The sequence below is a fragment of the Dendrobium catenatum genome, unplaced genomic scaffold (assembly GCF_001605985.2).
Source record: "Dendrobium catenatum unplaced genomic scaffold, ASM160598v2 fragScaff_scaffold_1608, whole genome shotgun sequence".
Taxonomy (NCBI): Eukaryota; Viridiplantae; Streptophyta; class Magnoliopsida; order Asparagales; family Orchidaceae; genus Dendrobium; species Dendrobium catenatum.
In genome coordinates this window covers 7237232-7249294 of record NW_021320070.1, presented here as the reverse complement: position 1 = coordinate 7249294, position 12063 = coordinate 7237232, and the positions used below count along the sequence as shown (strand labels likewise).

At 37.9% G+C, this 12063-nt stretch overlaps 1 protein-coding gene across 3 annotated transcripts in view; it reads right to left on the bottom strand.

Moving 5' to 3' along the window:
- Positions 1-3066: 3066 nt before the first annotated feature.
- Positions 3067-12063, bottom strand: part of LOC110106407 (protein PHLOEM PROTEIN 2-LIKE A10) — a 22886-nt gene continuing 13889 nt past the window's right edge. The window contains exons 2-3 of one of the 3 annotated variants that reach the window (XM_028700891.1): positions 4915-5022; positions 3067-4820 (exon numbers count right to left, since the gene is read on the bottom strand). The gene's annotated coding sequence lies outside the window, so the exon portion shown is untranslated. The remainder of the gene's footprint in view (positions 4821-4914; positions 5023-12063) is intronic. The other 2 variants (XM_020836309.2, XM_020836311.2) reach the window with 2 other exon arrangements.

Here is a 12063-nt window from a genome sequence, read left to right as displayed (position 1 = left end):
TGGGCATTTATTTTTTTAAATGGAAGCGCATAATAGGTACAACGAGGACAAAGGGCAAAGCCATTAATTGTAATCATTAACAGATCGATTTTAAAAGGAAATGAACTGACAACGCTAGAAATTTGAGGATGCTCTTGGCAAATATGAACGTATGGCCATGGTAGACTTAGCGGAAGAGATGTCTGAGCAAGCTTTTGAAGGAGATAAATCAGAGGTAGCCAATCACAATTGGTTGTAGTTTTTTCCGATTTTCTTTTGGCTAGCATAGGTTTGACTTCAGAGTCAGATTTACATAGTATAAGCAAACTTGAGTTTGAAGAGCAAGATGACTGGAGGCAAGATCCCTAGAAATTAAAGAGCAAGATGATTGGAGGGAACTTTTCAGCAACTACTTCAGAGAAAGCCAACTCCCTACAGATAAATCATCAGCTAAGCAGATCAAGAAGAGAACATTACGATATGTATTTGTCAACAACACGCTATATCGAAGATCATTTGATCAAATGTGGATACGATGTTAAGGAAAGATGAACCTGATAAAATCATTTCTAAAGTTCACAAAGGACTATGTAGTGCGCATCAATTGGGTCCTAAAATGATCATTAAAATTAAAAGAATGGGCTATTATTGATCATCAATGGTAAAGGATTCCACCAATTATACGGATAAATGTCATGAATGTCAAATTTATAGTGATATCATACATCAACCGCCAAATCAGTTATATCTCACTATAGCATCCTGACCATTTAAATGTTGAGGGACAGATGTAATACGGCCAACTGATCCGCCACATCAGTTGGACATCATTTTATATTCGCAGCAACAAATTATTTTTCTAAATGGGCTAAAGCAGTTTCATTTAAAGAAGTCACTGCTAACCATGTAATCAACTTCTTTACTCATAATATTGTCTATATATTTGGTGTACTGCGCCGCATAATCTTAGACAATGGTCCAGCTTTTAAAAGCTCTAAGATTTACAAATTCATTACAACAACAACAACATCAAGCCTTTGTCGCACTACGTGGGGTCGGCTACATGAAGCCTTTTTAGCCATTGTGTCCGGTTAAAAGTCAAATTCTCATTTAAATCTAATAAATAAATATCATTTCTAATATTTTCTAACCAAGTCTTTTTACGTCTACCTCTACATTTCTTAACATAAGTCAAATCTAATATCTCAACTTTCCTAACCGGGTCATCGAGAGGCCTTCGTTTAATGTGACCAAACCATCTAAGGCAACTCTCTCTAATCTTATCTTCCACTGAGCTACTCCAGCCTTTTCATGTATATGCTCATTTCGTATCCTATCTCTAAGGGTCAAGCCACTCATCCATCTAAGCATCCTCATCTCTGCAACACTTAACTTAGTATTATGCTTCTCTTTTAATGGCCAACATTCGGCACCATAAAGATTTACAAATTCATTAAACGGCATAAAATCAATTGGTGATATTCATCGATTTATAATCCAATAGCAAATGGATTAGCAAAAGCCTTCAACAAAACGTTGGTAAAACTGTTCAAGAAAATACTAGCTAAAAAAAAAGAATGGCATACTTGTTAAGAGAGTTGCTATTTGCATGTTTTACATTCTTGCAACTTGTAAAGTTTTGATGATTCCAAATATTATTGTTTTAAAATTTTGTTTTCTCCTAACACTTTTTAGAAGAATTGTTTTTGCTCTTGTGTGTACTAACATTTCAGGATAATCGAACTCCAGACTAATGAAAACTTCAAATCAAAATTCAGCATGAGATAATTTGTAAATTGAAGCTTGTATTTTTCATTGTATTAAGTTTGAGAGAGAGTGATTGCAATTAAGTAACTTAGCACACACACACTTGGGGAGATCTTTAAAATTCATACAGATCGTACGGGATGAACCATGTTCGTACGAGACGATCAAGTTAGTTATCACCTCAGAAGAGCAATGGAACGAACATGAAGTAAGAAAATTTTTCAAATTCCTGATCGTCCAAATGAATTTTTCTATTCGTCCCAGGACAAAATGCTCTCTGGAAAATTTTCGTTTAGACGAAATCCTATATTCGGCCCAGGACGAAATGCTCTCTGTAAAAATTTCGTCCAGACGAACTTCAATTCGTCCCAGGACGAAATGCTCTCTGTAAAACTTTTGATAACTTCCTGCAGTTTGTCGAAACCGACCCATGGTATAACTGTTCGTACCGGACGAACTTAGTTCGTATGGGACGATATTCGGGTACGAAGTCAGTTCGTACCAATATACATTGGGTTCGTATGCGACTGATTTAAGTAAGTTCGTCCAGGACGATCCACTATGTACAAACTTGAAAATCAACAATTTTTGGACGGTTTTTTGTGTCTTTCCTATATAAAGTCCAATTAGAATTGCCTCTTAATCTTTTTGCCTACTGATCTTCATGCCTACTGAAAGGAGAGTCAAGAAGAGAGTGTGAGAGAGTGTTTGAAGGAGGATTCTTACTACTGGAGAGTGAAAGTTTCACTTGGTACTCAAAGGTAAGAGTCTCTAATTGTGGTTTTTGATTACTTCACTATTTTCTCTCTTCCTTCTAGATTTCTTGTGAGAAGATCTGTCAAGCAGATCCGGTTCTCTACCGACACTTGGAGAGTGTGAACAGTCGTAGAGTTCTCTGCCCAGCCGTCCTGTGCCCACACTTGGAGAGTGTGAAAGGACAAAGGGTTCTCTGCCCACACTTGTAGAGTGTGAACAGCCGATGGGTCCTCTGCCCACACCGGGAGAGTGTGAAAGGACGAAGGGTTCTCTGCTAACACTGGGAAGAGTGTAAAAGCACAATGGTTCTCTGCCGCACCGGGTAGTGGTGGAAGAGAGTTTTGTAAAGGCTTCTCCGCCTTGTTGTGGGTGCAAAAGGAGAGTCACTAGTGGTATTAGTGCAATACTCGAAGGGTGCCTCCGGGGAGTGGATGTAGGTCGTGTTTGACCAAACCACTATAAATCTTGTGTCTTTTTTAATTTTCGCTGCTTTTTAATTTTTACTGTTTCAACTTGTGGTTGAAAAATCTCTTTCTATAAAATTCACTAAAGTTAATTCTCGGTTTTAAATTTTTAAAAGAGGGATTAATTTTTTAATTATCAATTCACCCTCCCTCTTGGTTATCCACTGGAACATAAGCTTAGGTTTAACAACCTAATTCATATTGAACAAGTTTCAACAATACTAAAGCATTATGGGCATATCATAGTACATACAAGACACCAACAAAAAAAAATCCTTATGCACTAGTGTTTGGAGCTGAAGCTGTGTTACCACTTGAAATTGAATTGTCGTCACTTCAAGTAGTTGTTTAGTATGACCTCACGGAAGAACAAAATGCTTGCTTGTGAATGGAAGAACTTGATGCACTAGATGAAGTCAAGCTCCAAGCTCAACGAAAATTAAAAATTTATCGAGTAAGAATGGTAAAATTTTTTTACCGTATGGTACGCCATTGAGCATTTCAAGAAGAAGAATTAATCCTGGTGCTGAGAAAACCAATTATCCCACATCGAAGTATTGATAGTAAATTCGAATCAAATTGGGAAGACCCTTTTGTCATCAAGAAGGTGTACTAGGGAGAAGCCTATCAACTCATCAATATGGAAGATTGACGACTTATGCCTCTGATCAATGGGAGATATCTAAAAAAATATCATTCATAGAAAAACAAACTGAAGATCATTCTCTTACAAAAAGAAATGTCTTAGAAATTCTCCTACTAGACACTAGACATTTTTTAAGTTTTAAAAATGTGAAAAATCTAATGATAATAAAAAATCGAAGCCCACATGAAACTAAATAAAAATAGGTCCTCCGATACATTTCACATTAATAGAAATTATAATTGTCACTTCTAATTTGACTTTCCCTTGCACAACTTTGTCACTGCCCAAGAATTCACACCAAGAGAGAGTTAACAAAGGGGATGGAGCAGCTATCTGAGATGATCCCCAAGTGAATAGGGCTGTTGAGCCGTAATGTATACATAAGGATCTTGCGGTGGGTGCTATTGAAACTGTTCACGACCTATCAATAATAGCAAAGGATTTTGACATGAAGAAACCTCCATTCCTATTTTCATAAACCCAATCAATTTATTTGAAAAAGGTAAATTAGTATCATTGTTTGCATCTCAGCTATTATTGTTACAATTATCTAAGTAGATTAAACTCATATTGAAAAAATTTGAATTGATTTTGCAGATGTTGAAGTAATTCTGAAGTGGCACAGGGATGGGAAAAATTGCCACAATGAATATGCCCAATAAATTATTTTTAAAAATTAATAACCCAAGTCAGCTTGATATGCATATTGTTGAATTGACTCAGTTCCAAGCTGATTAGGAGTATTTTACTAAAAAAATCATTGGCAAGATCATAAATCTTGAGAACTAGTTGGGAACCATGTACTCGAGCTTGTGTATAGCAATGTCATGAGACAGCTAAGCACAACCATCACCATGCAAACAACAGGCTCGAAATAGTAAAGAACATAAGAAAAATTGCATTTTCTAAGTTGAATATCTTTGTAGATTAAGCCAAGTAGATAGCGCATATCAGTATTCAACAAGTGAACAACAATTGAAAGATGCCCAAACTATGAACGAGAGGTTACTGAAACTGATCAATAAAAAATGCAAAAATCTCTATTGAAATAAATCAAAGATTGAAGCACAAATGACTTAGAAGCAAATTTAAATAGATTTATAGATATGCATGCCAAACCAGAAATGAAGACTTGAAAAACCAGGCCAATTTTGTTGAAGAGAAGTTGAGATTCTCCGAAGAAATTGTACGGCAATTCCATAATTCCCCTGAAGATACAGGCTTTGAAATTACAGATTGTAGAGAGAAAATAAGAACAAATAGTCAAAAAAGCTCCAACTATAATCTTTAAAGTCAACAAACCATGAAATTATTATAAAAGAATTAAAAAATTCAAATACGTCTTTTGAAGATTCTCTCCACTGTATTGAAGAGGACATCAAAACAAATGACTTCAGTACTGTAAGGGGCCTGCAAATCAAAGAAAATTAAGAAAAACTTTATTTATTTAATGAGGTTGTTTTTAAGTATTGTATGAGCGATGGTTTTATGAAAAAAGATTGAGATGGGAGCGTAAATAATAAAACATGAGATTTTATTTAGGTAGAATAATGAATGATTATTATAATGTTCTCATGATTTGATGAGGACATCGACAGACGCTACCGACATGTTTATCGCCGGCGAAACCGCAGATCGACGGCCACGATTCAGCGCCTCTACTTTTGATTGAGATGACATGATGTATTTTATTATTGTCTGTTTTGATTTACTGTTTCCCATTTTACCCCTGTGGGGAGTTATGTTTCTTTGTAGCCCAGAGGGCAATTTAGTCTTTTTCACTTTTATGAGTCAAGACCTATATATAGTGGTCTCTTGTATCATTTTGAGCTTAATGAAGAATTGAATGAAATTTGTGTTTTATTTCTACTTCGTCTTGCATGAGTGCTTGAGAAGGAGGAGAGCTCACGTGGAGCAATTCGCAAGGCCCACCAATCGTTGGAAGAGTCCTCGATTCGTGGTTAGATTTTTTTGTTATCTTCTCACTCGTTTTCATATTCACCTTCCTTCCATCCTCCACAAAACAGCCCTCCCATTTCCCCTAGCCGCCGGCCATTAGACATCCACCACCGGCCACATCCCTAGCCCCGGCCGAACACCCCACCGGCCACCTCCACCATAACCGGCCACCCCATCCCACGGTTATTTGGAATTTTGAAATTTGAATTTCAAACTTCCAAAATCTTTCCTAATTTGGAACGCCAAATTTGGAAAGTTTTCATGACAAAATTCTAATTTCAATTTGATTTTAAATTGAGATCTTGAATGAGTCGCCACATCACCATCCTAAATTAGAAAATTCTCCCCTTCAAATTCCCTTCCTCTCCCAAGCATGCCGCCGGCCTCCACCTGGAGAATCCCCCATTAAATGCGACATTAATGCCTTGACCGTTTTGGACTCCTAATTTGGACTCAATATTTTTCCCTCCCAAATTATTTAAAACTGAAATTACAATCAGTTTTAATTTGGCTAACCCTAAATCCCCCTAAGCATGCCGCCGGCCACCTTTTAATGAGCCCCTTTAATGGCTCATTAAATCCCCTCTTAACTCCATCCTAATTTGAATTCTCTTTTCAAATTTTTCCCTCCAATCTTACTAAAATCTGAGAATTAACTTTTTGAATGAACTATTTTGGTTAATCTCAAGTGCATCTCTTTGGCCTAAGCGAAGTTAACGTTTCTAATTCTTAACTTTATCTTGCCTGATCCACATAAATTTATAATAAGCAAACTTTAACAATTCTCTTTTAATTTTGATCGTAACTCCTAGTAGTTTCACATCATGATTATCATAAGATCATTATAGGAAATGTTGTAATTACTATATGAATTGTTCGTCACTTTTGCATGAATTTTCACGGCAATGTTAAATTTTATGCATACTTTTGCAGGAATTTTCAGGGATATGTTAGTTTTTTATGCATACTTAATGATGGTAGCCAACCACCTAATGATTGGATAATTTGCAAATTGATGGCTTCAAAGTTACAAAACTTGAAGAAGGAATTTAAGTTGCAGTCAGGTTTTATTTGGGACAGCTTTCTTACTGCTTTCTAAAGCATATTTTTAGTAAAAAAAAATAACTATAATTTTTTGTATTAGAAAGCTAATTTAGAAAACAATAAAAAACTGTCTCAAACGAAGCTTCAATCTTTATAATGAGGATGAAAGTTATAAATATTAAAGTAAGAGAGTTAAAATTGAGACGTCATCAAAAATTATCTTGACCGGGCATGAATATTGAGGCATATTTGAATTAGAAACTTCTAAAATTAAATTCAAGTCAATCTGAAATATGATTTCAACAAACTTTTAGTCGAACTACACATCTCAACGAGACGAACCAAGCAACACAAAAAATGGTCCAATCCAAACATGAAAGAGCATAAATCAAGAGTCAAAAGCGTAATGAAAAATTCAAGACATTAATTGGACGAGTATATGATCTCCAAATTTGGCATGCTTATAGTTGAATCGAGTGACTTGATAAGATGAATCTAACAAGCTTAAGATCTCTCAATTCTGACATCATTAAGGCACTTAAATGTTGAAAAAAAAAATTATGATCGAGGGAATCAATATATGCCTTTTGATGGAGTGTTGCAGATCTTCACCGTATTTATGGCATGTTACTCTCAAAAATTTATAAATAAACCCCCACTCTCTACCTTAAGAAAAGGAGGAGCTTAAACTTAGAGCTTAGACTTGGTCTAGAGAATAAAGAGAACTTTGAGGCTCTAAAGCTCAATAGTCATCATTGATCCTTCGTCGGCCGATTACTACGACTCTTAGACCATCTTCACCTGACAACAATCCTCAAATCATTGTTACCAATCTACAGTCCTTCCAATCTCTGTCAACCACTGACCATAGTCTTTTGACCACAACACTTGACTACAGTCTTTGGACCACTGTTGAATTACTACGGTCCTCCGACGCCATGACTACAGTCCTTATGACCTCTATAGCCCACCAACTACGATCCTCGAACTAACATCATTCGACTATGGGTACTTCAACATCGTCGCCTAATTATGGTCCTTCTGACCTCCACCGACTACGATCCTCTAACTCACATTTCCCATCAACTATAGTTCTTCGATCACTGTCACCCGACTACGATCATCAAACCACTATCGCCTGACTACAGTTCTAAGATCACTATCATCCGACTACTATGGTGGGACCTATAACACCCGTTGAATATGGTCCTCCAATTACCATCACCTAACTATGATCTTCAAAGAACGCCCGAAAATAGTCCAGGGACCATCATCACCCGAGTACATTCTTACAAATACCATCATCAAACTACAGTACTTCCAACCTTCGTCGCTTGCCAACTACAATCCTCCGACCTTCATTGCCAGGTTAATAACCACTAACATACAATCTCCTGACCAATGTCACCTAGCTACATTAATGTCTACTAGCTACTTTAATGTCTACCAACTTCATCAACTACATCACCAATTATGCCAATGCAAATTGATGCATATCGTCGACATCAACTATCACCTCCAACTTCAACACTTGGATTTGTGATGGATTCTTGTCATATGGCTCTTTCAACTTCAACGAACTAATATGTTCTTTGCAATGTATTAATGCCTTCTGCCTAGGAAGGGTTTCACTAGTAATCTCATACAAATATTAGTGTAATCACTTTAAATAAGTCAAACCCCGTGATTTTTCCCATTCCAGAATTTTTCACATAAAATTTAGTCCTTACAATTCTTGCACTCCTCTCTTATTTATATATGTGCTGAATTTTAGTAACAAACTAGGACGTTAAATTTTCTATTTCTCTACCACCACAAATGTTCCAGCACAACAAAAATCAGAAGTTTGATCTACAAAATTTGAAAATGGGAGTCACGCTCAATCTTTATCACAAGAATGAGTTACAAATATTAAAGAAAGAGTTACAATTCGAGAACTTGGAGCTACAAATTTTGAATATGGGAGTCACACTCAATCTCTATCATGAAGAGCTCTCAAGTTGTGATCGATCCACTTTAATTTTTCCCATTAATGTAGCAAGTTTTATAATGCTTATTTAAACTCATATTCTACATCCAAATAATATGACGATATGAAAATGTGAGTCTACTTGTGAGATATTTGAAGTAGATTTGTAGATGATAGGAAATACTTGAGTTCGCAAGTAACCCTAATGGGAAATACTTGAGTTCGCAAGCAAACTTAACAATAATTGGTAAAAACAACGAGAAAAACTCAAAAACTTCAGTGAAAACAATCCAAAATAGTAGATTGTATTATAGGAATCAAATCAAAGCAAGCACATAGCAAAGATACAATTGATCCTCAATTCGAGAAGAAGATCATTCTGTCCCAATCACTAGACGATGAGTCTAGAGCCCAAGACACCAAAGAGAACTCCAAGAGAAACAATAATCAAGCATGCCCTAACCCTAACCTCTCATGCTCTTTAAATACATATCTTCCTAATAAAAGCTGCCTAAAATAAACCAAATTCAAAATAACCTCCATATGCTTTAGTCGGCTCCTTCCCTCTCTCTATTTGTTGCTTGGGGGGGGGGGGGGGGGGGGGGGTGCGTGCGCAATTTCTAAGGAGGTGGCTTAGCCCGTCTCCTATAGAAGTGAACCGGCCCCACCTAGGCCGGTTTGGTTGGTTTAGGAAGAATCGTAACAGTACTCCCTGCCAAATAACCACCTTGTCCTCAAGGTAAAAACTAGGAAACTGATGTTTCACCCTCTCATAAGGTTCCCATATGGCATTGTAGTCTGGAAGGCTTTTCCGCTTGATCAGCACTTCTTTAGCTCCATCTTCCCTCTGGCGAACCCCCATCATATCTAAGGGTTCCAAAATCACCTCTAAATCCTTCGTGAGTGTCACCGGTAACTCTGAGTTGGCTGCATAATCTCCAATTGCCCTTCTCAACTGGGATACATGAAAAATAGGGTGTATAGTCGCCGTTGGTGGTAGCGTCAACTGATACGCAACTGCTCCAATCTTCTCCAAGACCTCATATTGCCCAAAGAATCTTCGAGCAAGCTTCTCATTTCTTCTATTGGCAACTAATTTTACCTATACGGTCTCAACTTCAAAAACACCATTTCCCCTACCTCAAACTGGATATCCCTCCTATGCCCGTCAGCCTGTTTCTTCATGATTTGTTGAGCTCTCAGAAAATGTTTTTTCAATTATTTCAATACTTTGTCCCTCTCCTCTAAATACTCCTCTACTGATGAAATTGGAGTGCTGCTCTCTCCAAAGTGCACTAAGTGAAGTGGGCCCCTTCTGTACAACACCTTAAAGGGTGTCGTCTGCAAAACCGAATGATATGAGGTATTGTATCAATACTCCTCCCAAGATAACCACTTGTCCCATAACTTGGGCGTCCACGACACAAAACACCTGAGATAGGTCTCCAAGCTTCAATTGACAACTTCTATTTGGCCATCCATCTGTGGGTGGTAGGCAGTGCTCCTCTTCAGAACTATCCCTTATAATCTGAACAACTCTCTCTAGAAATGACTGAGAAACACCTTATCTCTGTCTGATATTATCACCTCTGGTAACCCATCCAATCTGACCACCTCCCTTGTGAAAGTTGATGTCATTGTCACTGCGGTGTATAGATGTCGTAAAGGAATGAGATGAGCATACTTGCTCAATATGTCCACTACCACCATAATCACTGTGAATCCTTCTAAACGGGATAGCCCATCTATGAAGTCCATGAATACCTCTTCCCATATCCGCCCTGGTAAAGCCAACAGCTGTAGTAGTCCACATGGCGACATAGACAAGTACTTGTTTCTCTGACATATCTCACATCTGGCCACCATCTCCTCCACATCTTTATGCATCCCATTCCAGTACAGCTCCAGTCCATACTTGAAGCATGTATCTCCACTGTGAAGACCTAAGTGAAGTCTACTAAGGCTAAGACTGTCACTATAGTCATAGATCTATTCAGCCTCTCAAAGGCTGTTGTTGCATCCTTGCCCCATAGGAAGTCGTCCTTCTTCAACTGTTATGTTAGTAGCCATGTTATAGTGTTATACCCTTTCACGAATCTCCTATAGTACCCCGTCAGTCCTAAGAAACCTCTCAGCTCCTTCAAGTTCTTTAGTAATGGTCATCTTTGACTGATTGGCTGCCACCCCCTCCTTGGACACAATATGGCCCAAATACTCCACACTCGCTTGGGAAAAGCAGCACTTCTTCAGGTTGGCCCTCAGCTGATGCTCCAATAACAGCTCAAACCCTCCTCAAGTGCTCCTCTATCCTGCTGTAAACTAGGATATCATCAAAAAAACACCAAGACAAACCGCCGAAGATAAGGTTTGAAAACCTTATTCATAAGTGACTGGAATGTGGCTGGAGCATTAGTGAGGCCAAAAGGCATCACTATGAACTCATAATGCTCCTCGTGAGTTCTGAAAGCAATTTTTGGCACATCTTCCTTTTTCATTCTGATATGATGATATCCTTATTTCAGATATATCTTAGTGAACATCACTGCCCCATTCAATTCATCCAACAGTTCATCAATTACTAGTATAAGAAACTTTTCTAGCACAGCTTCCTTGCTGATCACCCTGTAGTCCACACAAAACCTCCAGCTGTCATCTTTTTCTTTGTCAGTAACACAAGATTAGAAAAAGAACTAACATTGGGTCAAATTAGGGGTGTCAATATTTGACACGACCCAAAAACCTGACTCAAACCCAATCCAAAAATTTCGTGTTAGGGTCAACTCAAACCCAAAACGGGTCGGTTCGGGTTCAACATTTCGACCCGTTTCAAAAATCGGGTAAGGTTTGGGTTAACCCTTTTGTCACGACCCAACCCGACCGGGACGGGTCCCGCTCGCATCGGGTCGTGGGGCCTGAACTTTCAGACTGACTGAACTGATTCCAGGATCTGGCTTTGGAATTTGTTTCAGAACTTTCTTCCAAACATATAGACAAAAATAGATGCACAGAGCTACTATAAACATCAAATGCAGCGGAACAGATCATCTATCTTTTTTTTCCTCAAAAGAATCATGTACAAATACAGCTCATGGCTTTCAGACAGAAAGAAAGACAGAACAGAAAAGCCATGACTGTACAAAAATCAAAAGGGCAAAATACCTATACGGAATCAGACTCTGAACTTCTATTCCTGAACTACCTTCCCCTTCCCAGAACCTGAAAACCACGCAGAAAACAAGGATGAGCTACAACAGCTCAGCAAGACAACAAACCTCCAATCAAAATCCTCAGAGTCCACATCAAACACATCAGACAGAAATCAGAACAGAAATTAGAATACGGAACTGACAGAGCAGAACAGAACAAACAGAAATACATCATATCAGAGCTGACAGAACGTACAGAAATCAGATTAAATCAGATCAGATCAGAAGTCATATCAGAACAGACAGAATCATACGGAAATCAGAGTCAGATCA